This window comes from Humulus lupulus, chromosome 6 (genome assembly GCF_963169125.1).
Source record: "Humulus lupulus chromosome 6, drHumLupu1.1, whole genome shotgun sequence".
In the NCBI taxonomy this organism is placed as follows: domain Eukaryota; kingdom Viridiplantae; phylum Streptophyta; class Magnoliopsida; order Rosales; family Cannabaceae; genus Humulus; species Humulus lupulus.
The window spans coordinates 15,774,241-15,792,274 of NC_084798.1; the positions used below are offsets into that span (position 1 = coordinate 15,774,241).

Here is an 18,034-nt window from a genome sequence, read left to right on the forward strand (position 1 = left end):
GTCCACATCATCCATGGCAGCAGTCGTGTATAAATCAAATGCATCCATATCATTCGAAACTTCGTCAACTTGAGTATCAATGGGTTGCTCTCCATGGTGAACCCAAATACGATAAGTTGGATCCATTCCGGTTATAACTAAGTGCTCAAAAACATCATCAACACAATGATGATTTAAGTTTCGACACTTCTTACAAGGACAGATAATTTTATTTGGAAAACCATAATTTCTTTCTACCATTTTCACAAAGTCCCATGCCGCATCCGTGTACTCTTTTGTAGCTCTACATATTTTTTAAAAAAAAAGAGATTAACCTTAATATATTTTCTTAGGCCTTCAATATTACTTGAAATTTAAAGTTATTTTTTAAATAATACCTGTTTAGTTTCACCCAATTTTTGTTCAACATTTTCTTCACTTAGCTGCTATCTAAGCTAGCTATATAAGTCCTAGTCTTCTTCATAATCAAAAAAAAAAAAAAAAAAAATCAGATCAAGAGAAAAAAGGACAAAGATATCTAGTTGTTTATAAATTTATTTATATGTGAGGAGTGTGACATATATAGGCAAAGATACTTTGCCTTATAGGATTCATACTTTATCAATTGTTCAATAAATAATATGAGATCAAGTTCGAAACTGGAGTAGAGACAAAGATCACAGTGATCTTTGTTCTTCAACCAATATAATTCTTGTGTTGGTTTCATTATTTCTTTTCTTCTTCTCTATTTAGTTTTCTGAGCTATATTCATTTTGGTTCACTTCTGTTTTTACTAACATTACATTCTACACTCTACACATTTATTTAAATGTGCCATTGAATATGTTGTTCTAGTTTTGAGAAAGAGTTTCCTTTTAACTACTGACTTTGTTATTTGATCATGAGTATAACATTTAGAACAAGAGATAATACCAATACAAACAATAAATTTAGTTCAAGTTTGATTTAAACAGAATAACAAACAAATAAGATCATTCAATCTCTATAAGCATATAAGCCCATTAAGGATTAAACCTGATGCTCTACAGAAATGTCTTCTCTCTCTCTCTTTAACCTAAGGTAGAAATGTCTTCTCTCTTTATCCGAAGGAAAAGTACCTGCAACAATGCACAATATGTTTCAATAGGATTAAAAAAAATATGAGGAACAAGTTTGAGAGAATACAATAATGAGCAAAGGAGAGAGTTATTGTGCAAACATTAAAACAATTAATAGACAAACGAAACCAAATATCTTTAATGGAAATGAAAATTAGTTTCACTTTCTTATATTTAATATAACTTGTAAATACTATAGATAAGAAAATGAAATTCAACACAAATCAACCAAAGACAACAAGTAGCTAACATTCTTTCAATACATATAAATACACAGATATAATAAACCCAACAACTATTTTTTTTAGGAAGACTAGTAGATGTTAGAATTGTAGAACACTCAACAAAAATGCATAAACATTAATATCTTAACATTTAAGCTACAATTAGAACAAGTTTTATCTTTCTTTCTTTCTCTACAAAAAGAAGAAATTAATTAAAATATCTAAAGAATATTCTATTGATTGTTTTTGCATATACAACAGTGACCAAAAAAAATTGTAATAGTATTGGGAGGGAGGGAATGAGCTTGTGAATATTCTTGTTCTTGATGTTGATGTAGTTTGAGTGACATGAAAACATGCATGCACAGACACATTTTGTACATTGATATCAAGGGAAACTATCCATAAACATAACACTTACTTTTTGGCAAGTCCACCCGTTGTTTATGTTCGTGGAGTGAATCCTGAATAACTGAAATCGACGAAACAAATAAGCATCGAGCCTGTGCATCAATATTCAGGATTAGTCCAGCAGAATAAATGATCATTTAAGCTTGTTAAGGCATAAAGGACAGTTACGAACTAGTATGAACAAAAAACGCCAAGTACAGAAACACTATACCAACTTCAACACCAGCAAAAACACTCTCCAGAAATTCAGAACCCGTGTAAATTGCTTTTATTGTACTCTTGTGGTCCTCAAATGATTGAAACAGAACTCATATAAACTACTTTTATCATTAGGCAAAACTGATAAAATCTTCCTGCTTCAAACAATTGCTAACCCAGTAATTCAGAGAAAAAAACAGCAATAAAATCCAGACCAATCAACCCAGAATTCAATTCCAGCCAGAAAACAGTAAAGAGAGAGAGAAACAATTTAGTGCCCATCAAGTGTTCTTGTATCAAAGTTGGTAGATAACTTTAAGATGGAAGTACAACTTTAAGTTTTCTGAATCCAATCATAGTTTTGATTTGTTTTCTTTAATTAGTACCATATAATTCACTCCAAGTAGAATGAAATAGCTCACTTTACCTTTATATTTGGATATTAAATAGAACTCATCATAGAGTATATGACAAAAATAGAGCAAACTCATATAAGAAAGTAGATAATATGTCAATATTGTTTTAGTTAGTTTACATACAAAGTATTGGCTTATAAATGTATAAATCAAAATCAAAAGAACAAAAAACAAGTAAAATATTTTTCAACAGCCCAGAAATTGTCTATTTGATAAAAAATAATTGAGAACAAATAAATAATCCCATCATTTCATCACGAGAGAAACCTCTAAGAAACCAACTCCACCAAAAATTGACTTAATTTCTTTTCACCTACGAGAATCTCAGCTCAGTACATTATTAAAATTTCTTGAAAACCCAAATGCTGATATACATAAATTAGATTAATCAAAACATAGATATGGAAATTAAAGAGTAACATTAGATACCTGATAGAGATGAAATGCGGAGAACCAACGAAGAGAATTTAGGGGGTGAAGTTTTCTTTCTTTCTTTCCTTTCCGTTTTTCCTTTCCTTTTTTCCTGAGAATTCAGGGGGAAAAAAAAAGAGTATGAAGAGCAAGCACTGTATTTGGGTTTATGATGGGAAGTGGGAACACTGAGCAATCACTAGAGAGTTTTTCAGGAACCAAGTCAGATAGCAGTGAGTGTGAAGAAGATGCAATATTTCGTAACTGTTTTTATTCGTATCTATTAGATTTTGCTGATTTTTGGTTTGTATTCTACAATTGACTTAATTGGGTAGTTAATAAAATTTATATAGATCTGGCTCCCCATTCCCCATAGTCTGTCTCACCAAATCATACCAGAGAGAATTTTGGTTCAGAATTTATTTTATTGGGTCTAAAATCTGGACTTGATTTCGAAATTCTGACAGGATGATTTACTTATTTGTATGTAAACTCATACTCTGACGTAGAAAATAGGTGAATTTTTACTTTTTAAATTTTAGGTGGATTGGAGATCTAGACATATATGTAATTAAGATAGTGGGGTTGTTGAAAATATATAGAAGTTTCCAGGATTTTGATGAGGTATAAGGGTGTGGCTCTTCTAGTAATTGGGAATTTTAGCTGTGGGTTCATTTCAAATTTTATAGAAATTACTTGACCTGTGCGTTGTGGTGCCTAGTTGAGCTTGTTAGTGATATAAGGTTGTAAATTTTCTATCCTCTCCACGAATAAAAGCCTGGTATGTCTGTACTAAGATTACCTACCTTTAGTTGATTAAGAATGGCCAACACCAATTTCATTATTAGCCTGAAACTGGAACTAGATGATTGACCTTTGAGAATCGGACAAATGTTAAAACTATCTAATTACTGTCATTTTGAAATTTTCTTATTAGGCATCAACTGTTGAGAGGATAATGAAGAATGTGGTAATTCCTGCTAACACAACTAAACAGCAAGCACAACTACAAACTAATGCTAAATGTTAGCAATAATTAAAACTGATGCACAAGAACACAGAAATACCAATCAAACAGTCGAATGCTAAAGTATTGCTACAGCACTTATCTCAGCAAAACAGAAAAGAAAATAAAGCAAGAAACACAAACAGTTTTATACTGGTTCGGCCAAATGGTAGTTCCTACTTCCAGTTTCTCCCCTTTATTGATCTTGATACAATGTGTATACAACTCTTGATTACAGCAGCTCAATCTCTCAATGATCAAAACACCATGATCATGAACAAATACAAAAAAATACTCTCGGGAAAACTTTTGCCTCTCAAAACACTTGAGAACAAGAAAAGTGATTCTTGTTCAGACTTTAATCTCCTTAGCTATGATTCAGTATGAATCAATCTCACTAACTCATCATACTCTGTACTCCAAAGAGTTCTAACCATCGGTTTAAATAGAGAGCAAAAGACTAATCTAACCCGAGACTATTAACTAACTTAACCACCTTAACTATATTAACATTAACTTTTATATAGTTAAGACTTCTTGTTTCTTTTATGTGGATTACAAATACCACAAAGAATTTATGGCTTGAGATAACTAAGTTGAGGCGATCTTTGGAAGAATCCAGGTATACCCTTTACCATTCAATTACTAAAGAGAAAACTACAACATTTTTAAAAACAATTCTATCTGTTCACATCTTTCTATGCCCCTTGGAGTTTCTTTTTGGTGTTTTCTATTACTTAACATCAACACTATGCCCAGGTCAGAAACCGATTGCAGAGTCTTACAGAGAAACAAGCTCAAATTATTGAAGAAAACAAGTTATACATCAAGGAGTTAGAGGAAAGACAGAGAATTGTTTTTAAAAATGAGTTTAATGTATACAATTAGAAGAAACAAAAATGCATGCACTTACTTGCAGGGTAGAGGTGTACTTCGGAGCTGCTTGATTAACTGAGAGAGAGTGATCGGACGGGAGAGGCACCGACTGAGAGAACCGAGAGAGACCCTTGGCTGTGCTGACTGAGAGAACCGAGATGCGGGTGGGAGAGGCGCTGGGTTCGTCTGGGTTCCTCTGAGAGAGATTCACAGTGAGCGGGTGGGAGAGGCACTGGGTTCGTCGGCGCTAGGTTCGTCTGAGAGTGATTTACAGTGAGCGGGTGGGAGAGGCACTAGGTTCGTCTGGGTTCCTCTGAGAGAGGGATTCACAGTGAGTGGGTGGGAGAGGCGAGTTCGTCTGGGTTCCTTTGAGAGAGAGATGGATTATGCTATGGAGTGAAAATGGAGAAAATGGGAGAGACGGGTAACGTGGGAAGAGAGAGACAGACGGGAATGAGGGAGGGGAAATGGGTTTTTCTTTGTCTTTTCCTTTTTCAATTAAGCTGTTTTGACAAACAAAAAAGAACAACAATAAGCGCCAATAATGAAATAATACTCCCGCCAATTAAATGAACAGTGTGCTGTATAGATTATGTAACTTTTTAATAGCGTTTTTTTAATAATGTCCAAATGCAATGCTATTAATGAAGCTTTTTCTTGTAGTGTCAAAGCCGTCAGAAAAGCTATGCGGATGCCAAGCAACGCGATGTGGAGTTCCAAGTTGGGAATCAAGTCTTCCTGAAGATATCTCCTATGAAGGGTGTCAAGCGGTTCGGGAAGAAAGGCAAGCTCAGTCCCCGATTCATAGGACCTTTTGAGATATTGGACAAAGTGGGACCAGTTGCGTATAGACTAGGCCTACCGCCAACACTAGCCGATAGTCACAACGTCTTCCACATCTCGATGTTACGCAAATATGTGTCAGACCCATCTCACGTCCTCAAGTACGATACGATAGCACTCCAGAAAGACTTGAGTTACGAGGGACGACCGGTTAGAATCCTAGATAGGGGGATGAAACAGTTACGGTCCAAGAGCTTTCCTATAGTCAAAGTCCTATGGAGCAACAGTTCTGAACGCGAGGCAACGTGTGAGTTGGAGGAGGACATGTAGAGCCGGTATCCGGAGTTATTTTGTAAGTAAATTTTGAGGACGAAATTATTTTTAGTAGAGGAGAATTGTAGAGTCCAAGAACTTTACTTAGCTAATTATTTAGTAGTATTATAGTATGTATAGTATTATCTTTGTTACTGTGGATTTTTGGTTCAGAACAGGAATTATTTGGACACTCATAGTAGTACTTGTAGATTTTCTAAGTTTAACCTATAGTTTAAGAATATTAATTTTAACCTAAGGTTTGATTAATATGACTGATATTGATGATGATATTTATTATATTATAAGGTTTAGATAAACCCAATAAGATAGTAACACTTGTCTTATGTATGATTATTAAGGAATTATTATTTTAATGATAAAATAAGAGAAATATAAGACCTAGTATTCACCAAAATCTGATAGGAGCATGATAATTGTCACAATTTTATTTATTTGTGAATTAGGTTGTAAATAGATTTTTCGTAACTTTAGGGTACTATAACTTCCGACCTGTTTTTGACCCAGTTATATTAGGAATTTCGAAAAATAGTATTTCTTAAAAGTTGTAGATAATTTAATGAGCTTTCTAAAGGTATAAAGAGAGTCCAAATCGGAGTTCTAAAGCGTCAGATATGTTGATTTTACTGAAGGGGAGTTTAGAGTTACGAGATTTAGGGAGTTAGAAGTTAGGATTCTATTTGTTTTTATTATTTTAAAAATCAAGCTTTGAATCCTTAAATCTCTCTGAAAATTTTGAACAATTCATAAGCCTTTAGCTGAAAGATATTCAAATATTTTCAATTAAATTTATTATTTTTATTCAAAGCTAAAAAGAAGATTTTTATTCCTAGAACTCTATAAATAGTACCCAACCATTATTCACCTTTTACTCTAAGTTCAGAGGCTGCAAGATTTCTAGGAGAATGTGAGAGTTAAACACCTGGGTTGGGAAATCATAAGCTTGATCATCATAAGCTTATCAAACACTTTGGGAAGTAAGGTTTTATGGTATTTCGGTTTGAGGTATAGATTGGTCTTACAAGTCTTTGAGGTAAACCCGAAACTCTATTTCATTTGTTTCATGTTATTTTCTTTCTCAAAGCCTTATACTCAGTCCCCTAACCTCATTCTTATTTTGGTTAGGGAATCCAAGTTCTTAAGCACATAAGTTGTGGTAAGCATATTTCTCAATGGTTTAGTCTTTCTATTCATTTTCATTTCTTCTTCTTAAGACTCACTCTTTCTCATATGGTTTAGGAGTGTTCCAAAAGTCCCAACTCAGTCCATCATATCCTAGTAACTTTGGTAAGGAAAATAGGATAGAATCTATATGTGTATTGCTTATGTTATCTTATGTGTTATGTTATGAAATATGATATGTTATGAATATGTTATGAATGTGTATGTTTGTAGGCTTGGGCTTATGCCATATTTGACTAACAAGACCCCAAAAAGATTATGGGCATAAGCTTGTTTAGTCTATGGGACCCCAACTAATAATGGCCATTATAATAAGTGTATGTATTAAGTGTTATGATATGTCTTTACGGTTATTATGAAATTTATGTTTATGACTATGTGTTAGATTTTCCTTGCTGGGCATTAGGCTCATTCCTTTTTGTTTTATGTGCAGGAAAATAGCTTTAGTGGCGGTAAGATTCGTGACGCTTAGAGGATGTGTATCGATGGTGAATGGAGTCAAGGGGCCGAGCGTTACTCGATTCGAGGATGTAGTCTCATTTTACCTCTTTATGGTTTTATATGTATTTTCCGCATTTCTTATGTAATTCTTTTCATTTAAATCATGTTTTTGTTTTTAAAGACAATGGGATCCCATATCCTTCTAAGTATTCTATTTTGTAAGTAACTCTTATTTTCACAAGTTACTCAATAAAATTATGGTATTTCCGCAAAATTGTAAGTTTTATGTATAGTTTCGTTAATGGTTCAAATAGTCTAGAGTAGTGGGTCATTACAGTAACGCCCTGGATAGCCAAGACCGCTACACTGTGTGTTTGTAAAGTGCTAGACTTGCTAATCAAGTCATTTAATCAAAAGCATGTTATTGAAGCTATTAAGGCACTAGGGTTAAAATGTTTTGGTCTTAAAAGCCACATTTTCATTAAAAAAACATTTCCTGTTACACGGGATCCCAAAAATATTAAGTTTAAAGATCGTTTACAAAAGCCATAAGGTTTAGATACAATAACAAGCCATATTAAGGCAAAACAAACAGTTAGGCAATCCCTGTCCTAACCCACTCCTCGACCATGGTGATCGAACAACTGGCTATGTACATTCAACCCCACAGCTCTCCATCTCAGGGTTGGTCCAGCTTGCCTTTGCCTTTACCTGCACCACGTAGCACCCATGAGCCAAGGCCTAGCAAGAAAACACAACAACAGAGCATAAGCAAACAACAGACAAATCAATATCACATATCGCATCACATGTTCTCAACCATATAATCATTCAGTATAATCAAGTATTCAACATGCTAAACATATCAACTCATATCATACACAGTTCGCAAATGATAACTAGGGCTAGCGCCCTCAGGCTGCTCCCTCCGTTATCCCCACTACTAGAAATATAGGATTTTACTTCGGTTTTTATAGTGAGCATACAAAAAAACGAAGTAAAAACCTATTCAAACTCTTTTACTTCGATTTTGAAAATGGAGCCCTGAAAAAAATTACATACTACTTCGCTTTTTTTAAAAAAACGAAGTGAAATATTCATAGTGAAGAGGGCCGTGTTTGGTTGCACAAGCCCGTGACTTATGTTTAGAGATAATAAAAATGCAAAAAAATGGCCAAGCCAAACGCGGCCCTTATGTACATTTCACTTCGGTTTTTAGGTAAAAGCCGAAGTAGAAAGTGCACTTTCCACTTCGGTTTTTACCTAAAAACTGAAGTGAAATGTGCACAACCATTATTCCCTTGTGCACCTTTAACTTCGGTTTTTAGGTAAAAACCGAAGTTAAAGGGTTTTATAACCCTTTTTTAACACCCGAATGGTCATCTCCCTCAAGCCCTACTCTTTCCTCTGTGCAAAAAAACCCCAAAACCCTCCATTAACAACCGTGAGCCAAGACCCATTTTCATTCTCCACACCATTTTTTTTTTGTTTTTTCTTTATTTCTTGCTGCTTTTCTACATTATAAACCGAAATATAGTCCAAAAATCTGTTTTTTTTTTTTTTTTTAGAGAAAAAAAAAGCATTTGGCCGTGGGTATTTTTTCCATTGTTTCTTGGTGTTTCTTGCCGGATTTTGACCGGAGTTTTGTCATTGCAAGGGGATTTTGAGCTCCAAAACAGGTATAGATTACTAAAATATGGTTTTGATGATAATTTTTTATTTTTCTATTTTTTTATTATTCTGAATTTTATAATTAATATTTTGTTAACTTTTATAATTATTTGTTTATTTTGTTAGGTTAAATAATGTGATAAAAATTAGGTTTATTATAAATATATATATGTATATTAGTGAATTTTAGAAATTGTGACAATAGATAAATTTGTTTTTTAAATATTTGAAAAAAAATAAATAGCTTGAAGATGATCAAAGTGTTGTTCATTAGTTTCATTAACTAGTTTGGATTTTTTTTTATTATTTGGTTTGATAATTAATTATGTAGTTTACTAATTATGTAATGTTTTAGTAGGGTTGTTGATTGAGTGGTGAACTTTGTTGTTCATTTCAAGTGCATTGAAGAGTAATATTGAAGGTTAGTTTATTTATTTATTTATATTACTACAAGATTTATGTATAAAGATAAGGCAAATGTAATCATGCATATTAGATTTAGTGAAAGTTATGTTTGAAAATTAGTGAAGTAGGCTCTGGGAAATTTGCGTGCTGTGGTGATATAAGGATGGATTGATTTATGCTTGATTATTGTGTTTGTTTGTGTTGTTGTTATAGGAAATTTTGAAATTGTGGTCTGCTATAGAAACAGAGGATACTCTGCCGAATTTTTTAAAAAATTTATAAGACTAGAACCTAATAATGATGGATTCATCTATGCTTGATTATTTTATTTGTTTTAATTGGTTTTATAGGTAATTATTAAATTACGGTATGCTATAGAAACAGAGGATACTCTGCCAAATTTTTTAAGAAATTTATAAGACTAGAACCTAGTACGAGAAAAGCACAATAAAAGAGGAAGGTTCTTGTCACAGATTTGGACAAACAAATTGAAGCAAGTATTGTAAGTGGTTTCAAGAAAGTATTTTAAAGTAATGTAGGAATGATAAAGTTCTTATAAGTCACTAATATAAGTGACCACTGGTTTGTTCCACAAAATGAGCTGAAAGAAAAAGTTAGTAGTGGAGAAATCATTGCGAAGGGTCGGAATGACATATTAACGCAAGCTTTAGGGACACCTGAGCACCCAGGGCGTGTTAGAGCACTTGGGTATGATATTAATTTTTTATTTGATGCATTTAACTTAATTCTATAATATTTTAGTTTAGATATTAAATATATAAATAATACATGCTTTTGTATTTTAAGAAATACCTTGTATATATAAATATATATATCCATTAATATGCTTTAACATTAGAGGCTAAACCTAGATAATGCATGCTTGCTGAATTAAACATGATGTTTATTTTTAAGGGTAATTAACGGCTAAAGTCTTTGTTCTTTTACAAATGTAGCATTTAAGTCTTATATATATATATATATTTGGCAAAAGTCTCCAACTTTACGTAATTTGTGCATATTTTCTCAAACCCGTTATTCGTGCATTAAAATAGGGACTAAACATGAATGTTTGGGATTATTACCGCTAAAAAATAAAAGATCGGTGACTTAAGTTAAACTAAAATATTTTATATATTGTACGGGCATCAAATGCAATAGAAACCCTAAAAGAAAAATTAAGTTCATTTTTTATAACTTATTTTGGTATCGATAATCTATCAAATTAATTTATATTTATTAATTTTACAGTTTGGTGGGAAGACGCAATATTGTGAGATTGCAGACCTCTTGCCAATCCAACACGAATGGTTAGGTCAATTGATGACATACATTTATCAGTAAGCCTATATTGTTTATAAGTTCGTTTAGTTGTAAGTATAGTTTTTTGTAAATTTATTAATGTTAAGGCTAGTTATCTTACTTAAGTACTTGTGTTTTATATGCTCATGTATAACATTTTTAATTAATAAAAGGTATCATTTTTTCATTCAAAAAAAATTCTTAACCAATTTCAATTGTAAAAATATATATAATTGTAAATGCATATAATTAAATTGTTGAAAAATAATTATGCCAAAATATATATATTAATTAGACCATTTAAATAAAATTAGGCCTAAAATATATATATAAATAGAAATCGTCCATTTAAAAATAATCAGAAATATATATTAAATAAAAAGGCGGGCACATTCTACTTCGGTTTTTACTAAGAACCAAAGTAGAAAGGGGACTTTTAACTGCGGTTTTTACTAAGAACCGAAGTAGAATGTCCCCTTTCTACTTCGGTTCTTAGTAAAAATCGAAGTTGAAAGTCCCCTTTCTACTTCGGTTCTTAGTAAAAACTGAAGTTGAAAGTAGCCCTTTTACTTCGGTTTTACCTAAGAACCGAAGTAGAAAGTGCCAAGGATGGTCGCGTATATTCACTTTCTACTTCGGTTATTATGTAAAAACCGAAGTAGAAAGTGGAGATTCTACTTAGGTTTTTAACTAGTTTTTACTTCGCTCCGAACTACTGCGGTTGCGAATTTTAGCAAAAACCGAAGTAAATCAAGTTTAAAAACCGAAGTAAAAGCCCATTTTCCTTGTTGTGCCCACTGACTCCGGCCCGCTTAAACCGAGCTCAGTGAATATTAAGCTGTCCTCGGCTACCAGTGGCCAAGCCGCGCCCTGTGTACAAATATTATGTACGGCACTCTTAGGCCGCTTTTACATGTCCCATGGCATAATACCATCACTGAGACGATACAAATATCGGGAGCACTTAGTCCCATCACAAGCATATATTCGGGTGTAGTTTTCTTACCTTTCAATTCGCTAACTTTGATCACTCGACTCCTTGAGCACGATCCTTCCCAAGCCCTGGCGCTCACCAAGACATAATCATAGGCCAAAGTCATCATCAAACCTCAAGTCCAAAACCCAGCCTCGGGGCCAATCCCGAGCCGCCGGAAAGTCCTAGTTCCACCAAACAAGTTAGTGGAATCAAACCCCAAACCCTAGGCCAAAAGCCCTTGCAAACAACCCTAAAATCCCCTTCAGAAGACAGGGTAGCGCTACAACGCTCATGGAAGGGCGCTACAGCGCTACAAACAGAAGCTAAATTCCCTCAGCAAGCTTGGCCTAGCACTACAGCGCCCAAAGGCTAGCGCTGTAGCGCTAGTCACAGACAGACAAACACCAGTTTTCCCTTCCTGCAATTTCCTCGAACCAAACTCAACCAAAACCTCTCCAAACCTTTGCCAACCTCAAAAACAACCTTATAAGCACACTCCACTCATCCCAAGCACCGCAAATACCTAGAACTCAAGCACATGCATCCCCAAACTCAAAATTTACCATAGCCACTTCTAGACATTAAAACTCAGCAGAAACCAGTTGAACAACAAAGTTAGATGCTTGGAATTTATACCTTTGGTGGAATTTCGACCTCAAGTTGCCTCTAGAATTTCTCAAACCTAGCTTAGGATCCTTGATGTTTAGCCTATCCCAGCTCTCCTCTGAGCTTTGCTCCAAAAGTCCTCAAGAAACTGATGAAGGAAGTATGAACCGACCTTAGAAAACTCTCTCAGTCTTCTCCCTTTCTTTTCCTTCCTTTTCCTTCTTTACTCTCTTTCAGACTTCTACACTTCTCTACAATTTCCACTCACATAAAGTCTCAGTAATTCCCATCTTTAGAAAGCCAAATGACCTTAATGCCCTCCCCTTTATTTCTAACACTTTAATCCACTTGAGGGCATTTGAATCATTTTACCCAATTCCCGCTAACTCCTCGAGTGTCTCTAATATTTACCGCTTAATTCCCGATTCCAAATTGTCTCCGATTATATTCCTCGAAATTCAAAATAAATCCCAATATACTCACCAAATTCACATTTATACCCCTAGACTCACCCCGAGCCGGGTATAAATCCCCGCTATGACTTTTTCGCTACTTTGCTCACTGGGATCGTCTCGAGTCACAGTTCACAGATATATCCACATAATAATGTGGTCTCGATAGTTATCACATATATCAAAGCAGTTATGCTCGTAATGGCCAAAATTACGATTATGCCCTTCTAACCTAATCAGGGCCTACATGCATACTAATAGACATAGTCATGCATCTCAAATATTCAAGTAATCATATAACATGCTTTAAATCATAATCATGCATCTTACTCATTAAAATCACACATAATTCCCATTATGCCCTCCAAGCACACTAACCAAGGCCCTTAAGCCTTATTAGCAAATTTGGGTCGTTACATCTTGGTTTGAATTTGACGATATATTATGGAGCCTTACCTTATCATTATTAAAATCCAAATCACTCACTGTGTTTTGGATCCAATTTATCCCAAAATTTGGATGATTTCATGGATTGCATGGTAAAGACATTATAAAAAAATTGGATTTGGATTTGATTAGGTAATATTATGAGATCATTCATTATTAGTATATATACTAAGTGGTAAACAAGTGGTGAATCGTGATTGTTGCTTTAACATTTATGTGTATATTCAATTAAATTTTATAAAATATGACCAAGTGGATATGAGGAGCGGGATAGAATATGACCAAGTGGAAATGCCAAACTTAAACCATTGGATTGGTACTTGGCTTGCAAGAGGTATGTTGTATTTGATTTTTCTTATTTTTAAATCTTTCACAATTTTGAATATAAATTGTATAACTTTAGTGGAGTTTGGATATCTTAGATATTCATCCGTAGTGAAGTAGGTTATAAGAATTATATGTGTTGCGGTGATAACAGAAGGTTGAAAACTTGCATGTCTTAGTGAAGTAGGTTCTGAAAATTTGTGTGCTGCGGTGATATATGGATGAAAATCCGTGTGTTATTTAATTTGTTTGAATTGTTTGTGTTGATTGTGACAGTTTGCTAGGCTAGTAAACAACTTACTAAATTGTTTGTGTAATTATATTAAGAGCCTAAGCACTCCAAAACGATTATGGATGGCTTGGACTTCTTTGTATAAACTTCAATCAATTAATAGAGAACGACAACAATTATATATGATTGATTCAATTACGTGGTTGCAAATCAATTACAACTTAATTATATATTAATTTTTATAAATAATGTATATATATTTTGTATATTTATTTATGTAATATGCATATTCCTTTATTATGTCAACTATAATATGTATAAATAAGAATCAATTGCTGTGAATAAAAGTATGCTACTGTATGACTAATTAATTTGCATGTGTCTAATTATGCTTAAGATTGAGATTTATTTTTTCTTATATATATGCTCGTGAATGAGTATATAGAATACTTTAATATTGTAGAGTTAATTTTCTATTTTGATGCAATTTTTTACAAATCTACTAAACTTGAACTTACACTACTAAATAAGTGTGAAGAAGGTATGTAGTTATGTTTACTTTAGCATGTAATGGAGTCACCTAATTGTGCATATTAATTGATCTTGGAATGTTATAAGGCTGCATATTACTCAGATAAGGAATGCCAATTCGTTGTCTTATTGAATATTTTTCACTTTTTCTTTTTATTATTTTAAATTCTATGATGGGTTATTTCAATTTATCATCAGTATAATCTATGTGCCACAATAATTATCTCACTTGAATTGATTTTTCTAATCTATACATGGATATCTCATCTTGCCTAAAATGTTGATAAGGATGTGTCATTCTTCACAGCTTAGTTTTAAGCTTCTCAAGTCTCATGGTTTTGACAGCTTGAGTGATAATACGTTATTGTCATTTTATTCGGATTTAAATTTTAAGACTAATTTTTTAAAAATGTATGTATATGTATAAAGGCAAGACAACAAAGCTTTTTTAAATAAGCTAGTTGTGCATTGTAATTGAATGAGCTAGTTCGTTACTTTATTGCAGAGATTTGTGTTGTGATTTGATTGGTTAATTTATTACAAAATTTATTCGTATTTAAATTTTAAGGCTGATTTTTAAAAAATGTATGTATATGTATAAAGGCAAGACAACAAAGCTTTTTTAAATGAGCTAGTTGTGCATTGTAATTGAATGAGCTAGTTTGTTAATTTATTGCAGAAATTTGTGTTGTGATTTGATTGGTTGAACTCAATCAATTGGAAATGTGATTATAAGACTACCCCATAGTATGTTGATTTTGCTGATATTTTTTCTTCATTTTCAGTTTAGAGTTTGAAACTAGTTTAATAATGTTGTTAGTTTTGTTGTCCAAATTAGTGGTTAGTTTTTTGTGACTATATATGATATGTAATATTGGTAAAATATTAACAAGTTTGTTTGTTTACAATCAATTCCCATCAAGTTTATTGAAAATGAAGTCTTTTTTAGAAAAAAAATCACAAATTTGTTAATTTTGCTGATATTGTTTCTTTATTCTCAGTTTAGAGTATGTTACATGTTCATCATGAGACTACTTTATTAAAGTTGTTAGTTTTGTAACTAAATATAATAATTGATATTGATTATATATTAACAAGTTTTTTTTTTTTACAATTTGGGGTTTTTTAAGTTATAATTGTCTTCTCATGTCTTATAACTGAAGCATCCAATTTGAGGTTCGGGTTGGGCTGGGTCTGGGTTGACGGTGCAGGGAGGGGCTTGGGCAGGGAGGGGATCGGTAGGGAAGGTGGCAGGGCTGGGCTCGAGGCTGGCTGGGGGTCGAAGGCGCAGGGAGGGGTTCGGGTTGGGCTGGGCTGGGTTTGGGTCGACGGTGCAGGGAAGGGCTCGGCAGGGGCGGTGGCTGGGCTAGGCTGGGCTCGGAGCTGCCTAGTGGGGTTCTTAACTTCAAGGAGGCAACACTGTAGATCACAGTGGCAGTAGGTATTTATTTTATTTCTTGATTTTTTTTATGTTAAAATATGTTTCATTTGATTGTGTTGGATATGTTCAGATCTGATTTTGAGCTTAGACTAATAATGAATATCATCTTTAGTGTATTTTGCTTATGCTTTAATGGCTTTATACTTGTGTTTCACTATTGATTTTTGGTGTCTTTTGTTACTTGATTTTGTTGTATTTTGTGACTGGATTTTGGTGTGTTTATGGTTTATTTTGCTGCTTCTTTAATGGCTACTACTTGTATTTTGCTACTAGTTTTTGGTATATTTTGTGACTAGATTTTGGTGCATTTTGCAATCAGATTGAATGGATTAATATGGTTGATTTATGGTCTATTTTGTTGATGCTTTTGGTGTAGTTTGCTATTGTGCAATGGAGACTAACCGAGGTCTGTCAAAGATTGGAGCATGATCTTGTGATCCAGAGTTTTAATGATATATTTTGCTATTGATTTAATGGTATATTTTCTGTATTGTGCTACTGATTTTTTGGTGTATTTTGTGATAGATTTTTGGTGTAATTTGTTAAATAAGTTGAATTTATTAATATGGTAGATTTATGGTCTATTTTGTTGTTGATTTTGGTGTAGCTTGCTACTATTTTGAAATACCTCTATGTACTAGATGAATAACATTTTATGAAATAGTACTATCTAACAAGAAATTATTTGCTGCTTGACTATATGAATATAGTTTAATTCTCGCTTTAATTATATATATATATTTATAATTGTCGTGTGTGTCTACTTATTTATAAGTTTGAATTATTATATAGATGTCCAAATTAATTGGATATACATTATCCGTAGATCTAGAGATGTACATTGATCAATTATTCTCTTGTTTTTTATTTCTAGTGGTCAACGTTTTAAGAACTTTTATTTCCGGTGGAGAAACTTTTTATTAATTAAAGAACTTTTTTATAATGTGCAAGTCTATATTGAGATGCATTTCTTTGGCGCAACACAAGACAACATTGGTAGTTGAAGTTTTTAGAATAAAAAATATATTTCACTAATATTGTATATATTTCTTGTTTAATATTTGGTGATGATAGAATTTGACTGTAGTATAAACTATCATATAATATGATTTTGTAAGCCGAGTAGACTAAATATTGAAATTATATTTTTGAGTAATTAATAAAAAATTATTTTGTTGTATTTTCTTTTGAAAATTTTAGAAATCTAACATATATAATACATTTTGGACTCTTAAAGGGATATATTTTTCTTTAAATCAAAATGAAAATTGTAGCTGCATTTTTTTTTTAAAAAAAATTTACTTTTAAGGGCATGCAAAGCAAGTCCTAAAATCTTAATTGAAAGACACTCAATGGGATCTTTTAGGACTCGCATTGTGAATCCTAAAAAACATTCTTTTAGGACTCGCAATGCTAGTCCTAAAAAATTACATAAAGGCACTCAACCTGATTTTTTAGGACTCGCACATTCTTTTAGGAGTCGCATTGCGAGTCCTAAAAACTTACTTAAAGGCATTCAACGAGAGTTTTTAGGACACGCGTTGCAAGTCCTAAAAACATTCTTGTAGGACTCTCAACGCGAGTCCTAAAAACCTCAGTTTTTAAGGCTCTCAAATAAAGGACTCGCGCCCCGCGAGTCCTAAAAACTTTTTTAGGACTCGCAATGCTAGTCCTAAAAAGTCTTTTTTATAGTAGTGAAATTGTGTGTTGCGGTGATAACAGAAGGTTGATAACTTGTGTGCTTTCATGAAGTAGGTTCTAGGGAAATTTGTTTGTGTGCTGCAGAGATATAAGGAAGAAATTTATTATGTCTTGTTTGAATTGTTTAACTTGTTGTTGAAAGATAGTTTAGTCCCTATTCTAAGGGAAATGCATAGCTTCCCTAAAGTACACTTTTTCTAGTCTTATTGCACCATAACTCTTCAAGGGAAATGTAGCACCATAACTCTTCAAAATGTTCGTACTTCCATTCATTAGGCAATTTCGGAATTCTTACCATGCCATTAATTATTTCTTAAGTTTACTTTTATTTTTTTCTTGTGCATATTTTAATTTTCTGAGCATGGTCTCATTGTACTTTAGCTACCTACAGAATGGGGTTGATAGTGTTGGGTAAAATTTATAGTCATGCTAAGCTTCTTGCATTTATTCAAATGACTTCACAAGCATGCAGGTATGAAAAGCATTATTCATTGGAACTTGTGTTGTTGTTATTGGTTTATTATTTTGCTTGAAGATAACTTTATTTTTGTTTTACCATTTACTAGTT

The 18,034-nt window shown here is 33.0% G+C and overlaps 1 long non-coding RNA gene across 1 annotated transcript; it reads right to left on the reverse strand.

The window, feature by feature from the left end:
• Positions 1-906: 906 nt before the first annotated feature.
• LOC133783829 (uncharacterized) lies at positions 907-1,990 on the reverse strand. The gene is made up of 2 exons (XR_009870976.1): positions 1,743-1,990; positions 907-1,097 (listed from the first exon to the last, which is right to left on the reverse strand). It is a non-coding gene; the product is annotated as an uncharacterized LOC133783829 (long non-coding RNA).
• Between the last annotated feature and the right edge of the window lie 16,044 nt (positions 1,991-18,034).